A 12,566-nucleotide genomic window follows, 5' to 3' on the forward strand; every position below is an offset into this window, starting at 1 on the left:
ATATGTCTGCTTCCTGAGATAGGGTGGTGCCAACTCTAAGCAATGTGGGGATTCCCAAACTCTCAGAGCTCCCATGATCTCCCTGACTGGCCTACAGAAGAAGGGGGAATAAACCTCTCATCACAGAAAGCTGATGAGGAGGAACAGGGGGTTATCAAGGGGCACTCAGTCCACGGGGAAGGCAGGCCATTTCTTGGCTCTAGTGCTCTGCAGTCTTTTCTGCGGGGAGGGCAATACAGAAGGTACTGATCTCAAAGAAAGAGAGAAAGGGGATGAAGAAAAGGCCTGGGAGTATAAGGGGGGATCATTTTGCTGTTTTCCTAAAATAGTTCAGAATAGTTAACCATTTATCCTAAATCCCTGGGCAGCAAAGATAGGGGAGGAAAGTTCAAACAGCAGAGCTGAACCTTGATTCTGCATTGGCCTTATACCATTGGGCTCCAACAGGGTCACACTGGGGCCTTCTGGTATTTATTCTCAATGTCTCCTAGCCTTCAACATAGATCCCTGCATCAGCTGAAGAGGCAGGTGAATACTTGCTGATCACAACCCAATTAACGGCAGCCATTATTATTATCATACAGTTCTTAGTCTAAGAATTCTGAGACATTCTGCTCTGGAAGATCCAGAACTTCTATTGTATAGCCAACACCGGCAAGGACAAACCCCACAATCTTGGTGCTGTTTAGAAGGTAACATACCAAGCAGAACAGAAACAAGAGCTTTTCCCAGGAACACGGTGGTCAGAAACAGAGGTCCAGAGCCTCAGAAGGAACGGGTATCACCAGGGCAAGGTTTTACTCAGGATGCCGAAAACCTCAGCAGCAGAGGACACTAGTCAGTGTCTTACCAACCTGGCTGCTTTCACAGTGTATCCTACTTTGCTGGTTCCAAACACCGTGCCGATGTGGTCCTAACACTGTCCTCTTTATATTCCCTTGGCTCAGAAGCAGCAGGGACAACATGGCAAGAAACTTTTGAAACAAAACCATACTTGGGCTTACTTTCTTTGGGAGCTGGGGAAAGAACCACAGGATCATACATTTCAATAATTTGCTATTCCCCTGGCTACAGAACAATGAACAGCACAGAGTGGTAAATGCTAGGTTTCTACATGACCTCTCATGATCTCCTTGTTTAAGGAAATGGTCACTACTGATTAAATGTCCACTAGGTACTAGGCAATGCTCCAAGGCCCAAAAATATGGCAGCAAATGAAAGAGACAAGGCCCTGCTGTAGTGGACTTTATATTTTGAGGAGGGGAAAAAGGATAATGAAATAAACAAATTATGTAGTGTGATAGAAGGGGATGAGGAAGGGAGACAGAGACGCAGGGAGAAGATGTCAAAAAATACATATATGCATGCATGCATGCACATCCTCCTGTGCCACCAGACTGCCCGAATTAGAGTGCTGAGGCCTGGGAAGATGAGGAGATGATGAGTCCCAAATTGTGGTTTGCTCTTGTCCCTGGAACTCAAGCAGAAGGCAGGAACAATCGTTGGCAGACCAGGTCCTCCACCGAGCCTCTCCTGAACACTCCAACCCTGTCACATCTCTTTCTTATATGAATTTCCAAAGACCTTCTGTATCCTCATCCTTACTTTTATTTAGATACTCATTGCCTTAACCATTTAATGTGATTAAACAAATATACCATGCCCCCTCTCCCCCAACACCTGACAAGGTCTTACAGCCCCTAGAGATGAGGTATCCATCCATCTTTCCATCTTCAGTATCTCCACAGTCCCACTGTACAGTGAGTGGGGTATCCAGGCTCTGGATTTCAGGAGCACACACAGGTGACAGAGGAAGGAGACACAGCAGAGACCAGGAAGATGATTACCAATGACAATCTGTGTACACAGCTCCAATAATTCAGCATACATGGTTTGCAGCCTGCTAACATCAGCCATTGTGCTAAGGATTGGGAACATAGAGATGAAGGAAAACACAAGTCTAGTGGGAAAGGCAGACATGCAAGCATAATTAGTGTGCTAAACAGGTTTCTTTGAGAGCACATGGGAGAGTACTTAAGCCAAGCTCCTAGGGGTGAAGAGGTTGTGAGGAAGGAAAGGGACCAGGCTATTCTAAGCTGAAACAGCAGAAGGTATAAAAGTCCTGGGGCCAGCAGGGATGGTTCTGGACACTTCAAGTGCCTCTGCTCAAAAGGGGTCTGGGGATGGGTGGTGGTAGTACTGCAGGGAGGTAAGGTTAGAAAGATAAACAGGGCCCCCAGATCATGAAGGGTCTTGGATACCTTACTATGAAGGTAAAGGAACCACTGACAGGTTTTCAGCAGGGAATGACATGGGCAGACGTGCATTTTAGAAAGAAGCCTCTGGTACACAGAAGGCAGACCAGAAGGGTCATGAGAACAGAAGCAGAAAGATTAGCTAGGAGAATGGATCCTGTCCTGGAAGGAATATTAGAACCGACTCAATAAACACTTAGAGCCCTGACAATATGCCCAAGAAATGGGGTGCATGTTGGTCCCTAAAAGGCCAGGTTTCAAAAGTTCCAAAGGAGCTCTCAATTTTAATCACCCATGAATTCCAAGGGCCAGTACCAAGGACAATATAACAACAGAACTCAGACTATCTTTTATCCTGCTCTTCCTCCATCCAACTTTCTATTTTTACATCATCTTTGAATTTATACCAGTCCTGTATTTTAGGAGCAGAGAAACATACCAGTTAATCCATTATGAAGGTCCTTCGACAATATTTGGAGACTAAACCAAGTTTTTCCTGGCTCTTGGGGGAAGTAGGCATAGGTTGAGAACATAATAGGAAAGAAATAACACTAAAATGTTGATGGAGTTTGTCTGCATGATGGAAACATAAGTGATTACTCATTTTTTTTTTTTTTGTCTTTCTGGACATTCCAAATATTCTTTAGTGAACGTGTAGTTCTTTAAAACAAAAAAAAAACAAAGAAAAGGAAACCACTCAACTTTTCTCTTATGAAGGAATCTATACAGTTACAAAAAGGAAGGTCAAAACATGCCACCCTAAGGAGAGCTATTAGGAGTTGCATTTTTCTCTTTCCTGTTTTAAATCCTAGACAATTTTACCATGAGACTCCCTCCTCTGTATCACATGCCCCCCAGCCCCTGGCTAGGGGGTGAAGTCCCAGTGCCTGGGCACGATGAGTTATGGGTATGCTCTCATCTCTCTCTCTTTCTCAAGATAAGGTATAGCTCTCCATGAGAGATGCAGGCAGATATATATCAGTACCCTAACCAACAGAGATAAATGTCATAACTCCAGCCCCTGTCCATAAATACACAGTGGCAGGAACAACCTTAAACACTCTGCTGTGCCCAGAAGAGGCAGGATTTAGTGGGCTTCGTTACTTGCTCATGCGCTGAAAAGTGCTTTTAGGAGGGAGTTAAATAGACACATTACACAAGCTCACGGGCCCAAAATAAAAGAGGCATTCTCCTTACGTGGCCATCACCCACACACAGAGGTTGCATGTGCCCTGCTCGACAAGGAAGGAGAGGGAGAGGTTTACAAAGCTGCTGTTCCTCATCCACTTTCCTTCCAACCCGTGTCAGCTGAAGCGACAAAGTGCAGGGCAGGAGAGTCTCCACCAGCACTTTGCCACTGCAGGTGTGAGGGAAACTCACTCTGAACAAGAGAACACACCGCCTGTCATCTCCTAGAGATCTGCAATTTCTTGAGGTGTGACTGGTAGAGTGTTTCTTGGTACAAAACTCTTCATCATGATGCTGGTGTATTTTAGCCACCTCCCATCACCTGCTCCTTGCCTTTAAGTCCAGCCAACAATTTGTCTTTTCAGACACAGCTCTGCACAAGCAACTGGCTTATCTCTCCAAATCAATGAAGCTCTCTAGCTCCCTGGAGAGGGATATATTAAGTATCAATCATGTGTATTATTTTACAATATAATTACTTTGGCAATTAATCCACAAGAAGTATGGCTCTCCAAACCCTAACTTCTGCCAACACAAACACAAAGCTCTTAGAGAGTGATCATGTGGATGGAGACTGAGTTTCCAGGGGAAAAGAGAGATGGCTGCTACAGACAAAGCTGAAGACAGTAGAGAATAAAGGACAAGATTAATCTCCCCAGAATTTCTTTCAAGCCTTCCTTCAAGAGATCAGCATAGCCATTATTTAATCACGGATAAGAAGAAACCAAGCAGAAATGGGGGAGGGACTGAATATCTTAGCTGAGTGGGTAATAACAAAGGCTCCTGCCCTCATGGGGCTTATATTCTGCATTCTGGGAGAAGTGGAGAGACATATTTCCACAGATAAGAGCTTCAGTATAGCACCTCTACACAAAAACCTAATGTTAGTTCCATGAAGGTGGGCTTTTGTTTGTTTAGTGCTATAATTCTCAGAACAGAGTATATATTCAATAAAGACTGGCTGAAGGAAGGAAAGGAAGGAAAGAAGACGGGAAGACAGGTTCTGCGAGGTACTCACCTAGTCACCCTATGTACTTTCTGGCCTTCATCGATCAGCCAGACCATCCTTGCCCACATCAAGTATTTCCTGAATATCAGAAGGTGCTTATAAGATAGCCCTAGTGATAATCAACCACTGACTGTTTTAATAAGAATACAATGATTTTTTTTAAAAAGGTCAATTTCCCAAACCCATCTGTTGTCAGTTTTTACATATTGTCTCAAAATAATCTTCTTATGAAATTAAAGAAAAAGTAGCAACATTTGCTGTTGAAACTTTATTTCCTTTCCTCTCTCCCTTCTCCACGGTGAAGTTCCAAGAACAGTGAAAAGGCTGAGTAGCAGCAGGAAAGAGCAGACAAGGAAGTGATAATTGCCAAATTGGATAAGTAGCCTCTGAATAACTGAAAATTAACATGGCTTGTTTTCCAATAGCTTCAAATCTAAGTGAAATAGATTCACTGATGAGGATGCCTAGATGAGATGAGGTAAAAATGTATTTCATCAAAAGCATTGAAGACTTTCCCTTTTACTTGATATTGCTTTTACTGCCCAACCAGTACCTTTGTGACAACAAGTTAAATAAGGGGCAGACTGTGAGAGTTAAGGGAGATTACACAAGTAATCCATGTCAAAGCACCAAGCACAGTGAGTGAGCCATTCACAGCCCATACACAACAAATGTCCTCCTCCTGCCTTTCCTGTTAGAGGGAACAGAGAGAGAGAGAGAAAAAAAAATTATGGGGCAGGAAAAGTAAGATTAAGAGGGATAAAGATGAAAAGGAGATTGAAACCAAAAAGGATTGGAGGATGAATCTCTGAATGAGAAGTGCATGTGGGTGATGAAGGAGGAGGGAGAAAAAGTTCAGCTGGAGGGAAGACAGAATTCCAGCACGTGGCTCACCGCTCTGATTAGCAGACTTCAGGAGTAGAGGGGTGAGGGAATGCTTGAGCGTGTCAAACACGTTATCACAGAATGCTTTCTTCTAACTGAATGTTTTTCCTACTTTTGCTACAGTCAAAAGGAAAAGGGTCAAGATTATACTAAGAAAAAATGTTTTACAGGCATTTACGTAAGTAAAAATGCTCTAGTTAATTACTGGCCTCAAAATATTGGATATGTGACACTTTCAATTTTGATAAGAAACTTCAGAAAAAACCTAGACTGTTGTAGGCTGTCATGTTGAAAATGACTTACTAGCAAGAAAGCTGGAGCAAACAGCCATAAAATCTAACACAGCTGCTTTCCTCAGTGGCTGAAAGATCTGCCCAGGAATCTCCAGGGGATGATGAGGCCTTGGGGTCTGAAAAGATACAGGAAAGCTAAGTGTTCTTAATTTTCAGCCTACAGCTAATAGTTTCTCAGTGAAGTTTGCTTTCTCATGTTCCCTGAGCTTGTTCTGTCAATTTGCACCCTTTGTGGCCGTTGTCTGCCCTTTGGAAATCAGTGATGATCTCTATTTATGCACAGTCTTGGTTCCTGAAGGGAGAATGTACTTTCAAGAGACTCACAGAAATGCATGTTGGTGTCACAAATAAGAGTACAGAACAAAGTCTCTTAGAAATGATATCCGATAGAAACAAAGAAAACAAACTGCTATGCAACAAACTTGTATGTAAGAATATATATATAACTTGCTCATTCCATATTTTCCACTGAAGAATGCATGGCTCTAACAGTGCAGAAATTTCCAGAAATTTCTGGAAATCAGAAATTTCAACTTATTCAACATTTATGTATTGAGTACCTCCATGTGTCACTGACTGTGATAGGCACTGGGGGTAAAAAAGATACAAGGAACACAAAGACCTCAGGGAGTATACAGTCTACTGGAAGGGGCCTAGATGAAAGGGCTCCTATTACTGGAGTCCTTCATAAACACAGTGCAATTCAGACAGAGGGAGAGAGAAAGCCATGGGAAGCAAGAAGCTGAAATCCAGTGGAACTTGGAAGAGATGAGACAGGCCAAGAGAGGCTGCCATGAGCATTGCCATGTGACAGAAGAACCAAGGACCAAGGCTCACTGGCAGCCAGTCCCAGAACACTGGTCTTCAAGAAGAAAGCATCACTTTGATGACACCTTGACTTGGATTTTCTCTTAGCCTTAAAAATGTGAGCTAATAATTTCCTGTTGTTTAAGCCAACCCATTGCATGGTATTTGCTTGAACGGCCAAGGAAACTAAAACAAACGGCTATTTCCTAACTCCCAAATCTAGGTAAAAAAAGAAAAAGAAGGGAGGGAGGGAAATCTAGACTCTTTTTTACTCCAAAGTGTGATCTACAGATTAGCAGCATTGCTTATACCTGGAAACTTGGTAAAAATGCAAAATCTCTGGCCCTACTCCAAACCTACTGAACAAGTATGATGAGCACTATCCTAGAACTCACTGGGAGTGATGAACTTTCCAGGGAGAGTCACCTAGAAATGTTGGGGAAACATCCCAGGACTCTAAGGACACATTTTAGCCCCAAAGAACAAGTAATCCTACAGTCCAGCTCACATGGGAGTCCTGGTGACTACAGTCCCTCTAAAACTTCAACTCCAAACTGCAAAGCAAGAATTTCTGACCCAGCATTACAATTTTCTTTCAAGTGCAGTGAGGGGAGGGGGAGGTACCCATAAGCACTCTTTATCTTGTATTCAGCATAAAACCAGGCCCACCAAATAACTAGGGAAAGAGCATTAAACACAGCTGGCGATTAGCGCTGACAAAGGCTGAGGGAAGCACCTTTTCTTCTTTAGAGAATCTAACCCACACTTAACCCTGTGCTGGAGCCAAATCTCGAATTGGGAGGGAGCTAGAAGAAGGGGAACAGGAACAGGAATTTATTTCTCAGACAAAGTTCAAAACAAGTAAAGATGACTTCCCAGCTACTGAGCTTTTTTTCCTTTTTCTTTAAATTCAAGATTCCACACATAGGCACATGCTGCAGATGAGATGCTCTTTTGCCCCCCAAAACAAAACAACAAAAACAAAAAAAGAAACCCAGGCAGTTGTTTTGTTTTTAAATGCTGGGAGAGTGATTCAGTTTTGAATGTAGTAGTTAAAGCTGTACACTCACTTTCTGTCTGTGTATGTACATCTCATCTCCTTCCAAACATTAAGAGATTAAAATCCACCTCCTCCAAACTTGGCTCATTAAAGGCAATCTTCATGCTAAGTATTGAACTTGAATTTCTTTTAAGCTTGATGCAAATAAAGGTCAAGCTATTTTATTTTCTTCTTAAGGACTGAGGGAAAACAAACTTGAAGGAGGGCCCGAGGTGGAAGAAATGAATGAGCACTGAGAACTTACCGTCCAAGTGAGTCAAGAGAGAAGAGGGTTTCACTTACATGCCATCCCTGTCTTCTCATCCCTCCCCTTCAAAGCTCTTCACATTTGCATTGTTCATGTAAAATGAGTCAGGGAATGCAAAAGTTAAGGTTCTCATAGCAACTGTTAACAATCCCACACCATACAGAAGCAGTAATGGCAATTACTTAATTGGGCTGTTGCTAAAGGTGAACCCTTAATATACCGCATGTGTGAAGTAGGCGAGCCAGTATTCTAGCAGAACTTTAAATTTATGTCTTTCTTAGCTTATGTGTTTAAATCTGTAGCCTTAAAAATGGGCCTGTGACAAAAAACAAATCCCAGATAAAGTTAATGCTTAGCACAATGCGTCTTTAATCCCACCCAAGAAGAGAATGAAGAACAAGAGGGTTGGGCTATGTAGGGGCCCAGATCCTGCAGAAACTAGCAGCTTGTTCCAAAGCAGCTGGTAGGAAGGTTCAACCCAGGTTCTTAACTTCTCTCTGGTGCATCCCAAAGCCCAGGGTCCTTATCTCATTAGGGCTCTAATTGCTCTTCTAAGAACTGGATCGATGGCATTAGCATTAGCCCTTGGCCAGCTCACCTTTGAACACAGGCTATTTAAAAACAGCTCCGAAGTCCAAGAAGTGCACAGTTAGTGTTTATCCGATGAACTGAGGGAAGGCACAGGCTGCCTTCCAAGCTGTCAGTCATCTCCTACTCATACAGATTACATTTATGTCAGGGTGAAAATTCAATCAACTCAGTTTACTGATCAGCTGACTTGCTTTCAAACTTCAAATTAACAGTAGGGGAAGGAGTTCATAAGATCAGGCATTGTTGGGTTAAAAGAACACCAGATACCAGCACGTAATATAATCCAAGGTCACACAATAACCTGGAGTTAATGATCTGGGGGTAGAGCCTAAGAGAAGAGTACAGAAGGAGTCAGAGAAATGGGGCAGACACCTGTGTGGGCCTTGCTTAAGGTCATCCAATAAGCAGTGGAGTCAGGATAAGAAATAAGGTCTTCCATTACTTGTCCAGAGAAGTTTCTATTGTCAACTTTTCTTTAAAATATTTCAAACTCATCTATTACCTATTTTATTACCCTAGAATGTCCCAACTCTGCTATACTGAGTATTTCCTGCAGCACCTACTGGAAACAATCTCCTTGCATTCCTCTACAAGATCATGGACAGCAATGGTGGCGAAAGGCTGAGATCAAGAGGTACAGATGCTAATAAAGATGGTGTCCTCCTTGTGACAATTCTTGACTGTTTATAAAATCAAGACCATTCGCCAATGAGTGAGAAAAAAGAGCCTAGTGAAGCTGGAAGAGACATAATCAATGAGGACAAGTACATATACCAATATAATAATCATTTTAGTGAAAATTCAGAAAGACACAAGATAGAGTGGACGGGGAAGAGCAAATATGATATTAAGAGTGTACAAAGGTTAAAGAGAAAAGAAAAAAGTCTTCCTTTCAAAATGTGAGACAAGGAGTCAAGGTCCTTGGATACTAGTTGTCATGGCTTTTAGTTGGCATGGTGGGACGCATCAGCCTTGAGAACCCTCCGCTTTTCTTGGGGTCCCACAGCTTTCAGCAGGTTGGAATTCAGCTAAAATGTGTAGTTCATCAAGAACCCAAACATGCTTGGAGGTATTCATGAACCAATAGTTTTGATATTATTTACTGAAATCTGCAATGAAGTAAGATTACAGAGCCCCTATCATTTTTGGGTGCAGCATCAAAACTGCAGACAGAAAATATGCAGATATACTGGGATGGGCACATTCCCAGTGGCTTCCAGACAGGACTGGAAATTATTTCACTAGAAGTTACTTCACTTAGGTGCTATGTCCAAAGTTCACTTATCCCTGGAAATATCTAGGCCTGACAGCAGTCCCACATCTGCTGGAATGATATATAGAGAGACTGGCTGCTCTGATCCTTGACCGGCAATTCGAACTGAGGACTTGAAAGCAGGAGTTTCCCTAGAAAAGCCAGGATGTTTGATCGCCTCAGCGTACCTTCCCAATTGTATCAACACCGCGGTTTCTGCCATGGAAAAAGCATAGTGACCACATAAACCTAAGTATATTCTGTATGGAATGAAAAAATATATATTTTATTCTGCTTATAGACATGAGCGATGTAAACCAAATGGGGCAATATGTTAGCAATTTAACAAAGGGTTAAACAGAAAATCTTCATAATGTTCTTAACACCTTTTCTGTCAGTGTCAAATTATATAAAAATAAAAAGTTATAAGAAATCTTAAAAATTAAACAAACAAAAAAAAACTTCTGATGCTTAAATGTTGAATCCCCTGGGATATTTAATCACCATAATCAGGACATTCTGTAAAAATTGAATCAGATGCAACAGTGGAGAGAACCCCAGCAGGCATTTCCTCAGAGGAAAGCCTTTTGTTAGCTTATATTGTTAACTTTTCAACACCAGTTTCATGCATTATCTCTCTAAAGCCTGCTACTCAAAAGCTAGTCACAGTTTAACTCTTGCATCTCCAAATAAGAAGAGAACCCTTGGTGCTCAGCAAATATTCTGTCCCCCTTAAGTATATAGTTTAAAGTTTGCTCTCTTTAAACTATATACTTAAGCATCGCCAGGACCATGCAAATTGCTTGGCCTTTTATTAGTAAAGGAGCTGAATAATTTATAAGGGGTGCATAGGGCCCGTTAGAAATGCCAGAGCAGTAATAACTGGCTTAGGACTTCGCTTACTCAGGGCTAAAGTTTAATTGTCCATAAATGCCCTTGCTCATAAACCCATCCCACAGGTCTGACCTGCTCCCTGCTCCACAATCACATGTCCTAGACATGCTCTCATCTTAGATGTGTCCTTATTGGTGTCAGCTTTGGGGCCAAAAAGGAAATCCAAACCCCCAAAAACTCCCCCCTCCCCATACTATATTTCATAAGAGGGCTACTACCACTGCCCCCTTTTTTAAACTTTGCTTTTGGTCACTGAGGAGAAAGACAGTGCCAAATTTATTCCTTGCTAGCAAGAAAGCATAGGTGGATGTAGCGAACTGAGGGAAGACTGGAAAGCTCCAATGTTACCTAGAGAAATGTGAGCAGTAAGACCTTGGGAACAATATGTTAAGTGTCAATAAGGGCACTGCCTTCTGTATGAAAATACGCATATAAGGTAGAGCCAAGAGCATGTGCTCTTCTATCTATTTGACAAGTTAACTTTCTAAACTTCAGTTTCTCATCTATAAAATGGTACCCACCTCCTAGGCTTGTGGTAAGGATTAAATGAGTTAATGCAAATCATATACTAAATACTAAGTACCAGTTATTATTATTAATAAATTCAGACCTGGAACGAACCCTAGAGAACCTAGTCCAACCTCTGTCCTCACTCTATGAAAAAACCTGAGGCCCAGAGAGGTTACGTGACTTGTTCAAGGCTAAGTGGCTCTGGGGGCAGACCCAAGCCGTAATCCAGGTGTCCTGAGAAGACACCGAGACTGGTGCTCTGTTTGTGATTCCAGGGCTGCTGCAGCTCTAGCATTCATTCTCTGTGGTAGTAGTGGGGTTATTTTGTTTTCTGAATTTTAAAATAATCTGTTACCCCAGAAACATCGGTGCTCGTTCACTCATTCCAGAACTATCTATTGAGTGTGAACTCTGGGCCAGGTCGTATTCTAGGCAACGCCACAGTGGGTTCAGCAGTGCCAAGACAGACAAGGTCCCAGCCCTCAAGCATATCATATGCTGGTGATGGAAAGAATCAATAAATAAATCAAATAAATAAACTAGATATTTTCCGACAATGGAAAGTACTGTGGTGGGAGGTGGAGTTGGGAAAGTAGAAGCCTCTTAACAGAAGTTGTTCATTCCCATTTCTTTTCAGTTTTATCTCTAGAAAGATGACATGGTAATGCTGCTTCTAGCACATGCATATATAAATATGTATGGGTATATGTGATAAATTATATAAAGTGGCATCACCCTTTAAAATTTTCACTCTTGGGCAATCATGTCAGAAATAAACACACTAACCATGAATGACTATTACAGACCTTTTCGTGTCTTTGGCCTTGCCTCAGTGGGTATCCTGGTGCAGATGGGTGCATTAAAGCACCGGCGTAATCGAACCAGCATTTGCTCTACCCTCTCAAGGTTGGATTCTTAGCTCTTGGCATCTGTGCTATGTGCCACCAAATTCCTGCCCCAGGGGCCAGCTCAGGGGATCAAAGAGCTATTATTAATGTTTCAGTTTGGGCCAACTGAGGGAGGGAATGGCGGTAGAGGCAGGCCACTCACCCCACCATTCAGCCGCCCTCCTCTACAACGGGGCCATTGAGCAGGCGCTACAATAGAGGGCTGAGAATAAAAGGCCAAAGGAAAGCATACAGAGCCCCCTCGCACAGACTCGGTCATTCATCACCAGGCAATTGCCAATATCTGGGAACAGCCATCTCAATTTCTGCAAATCCTCCGATCTGCAACAGCTGCTAGTGACTCTGGTGGGCGGCTTTGCTGCTCACGCGAGCTTCCAATACCAAGGCCTGGCCCTGAGCCAAGGAGACATTACTTAGGTTAGAGACACGCTGGCTGCAGAGAGTGGCAACAATGGACTTCACAGCTTATAAAGCAGCTTACAAAGGGCTCCCGTGTATTTCAAAAAGCACTTCAGATAGCTGGTGAGAGAAGCTATCTGCACAAATGCATTCAAGCAGTTTATTCCTAACCCACTTAATTCAAGGTTTCTGTCAGAAGCCAGCAACATAGTGGAGGAAGGCGCAGAGAGCCGCGAGAGGACGGGATGGCTTGGCAGCTGGGGAAACG

At 42.6% G+C, this 12,566-nt stretch overlaps 1 protein-coding gene across 1 annotated transcript in view; it reads right to left on the bottom strand.

Moving 5' to 3' along the window:
- Positions 1-12,566, bottom strand: part of SND1 (staphylococcal nuclease and tudor domain containing 1) — a 462,700-nt gene that overhangs the window by 127,576 nt on the left and 322,558 nt on the right. The window lies entirely within an intron of this gene.

Source organism: Choloepus didactylus, chromosome 5, assembly GCF_015220235.1.
Source record: "Choloepus didactylus isolate mChoDid1 chromosome 5, mChoDid1.pri, whole genome shotgun sequence".
NCBI lineage: Eukaryota > Metazoa > Chordata > Mammalia > Pilosa > Megalonychidae > Choloepus > Choloepus didactylus.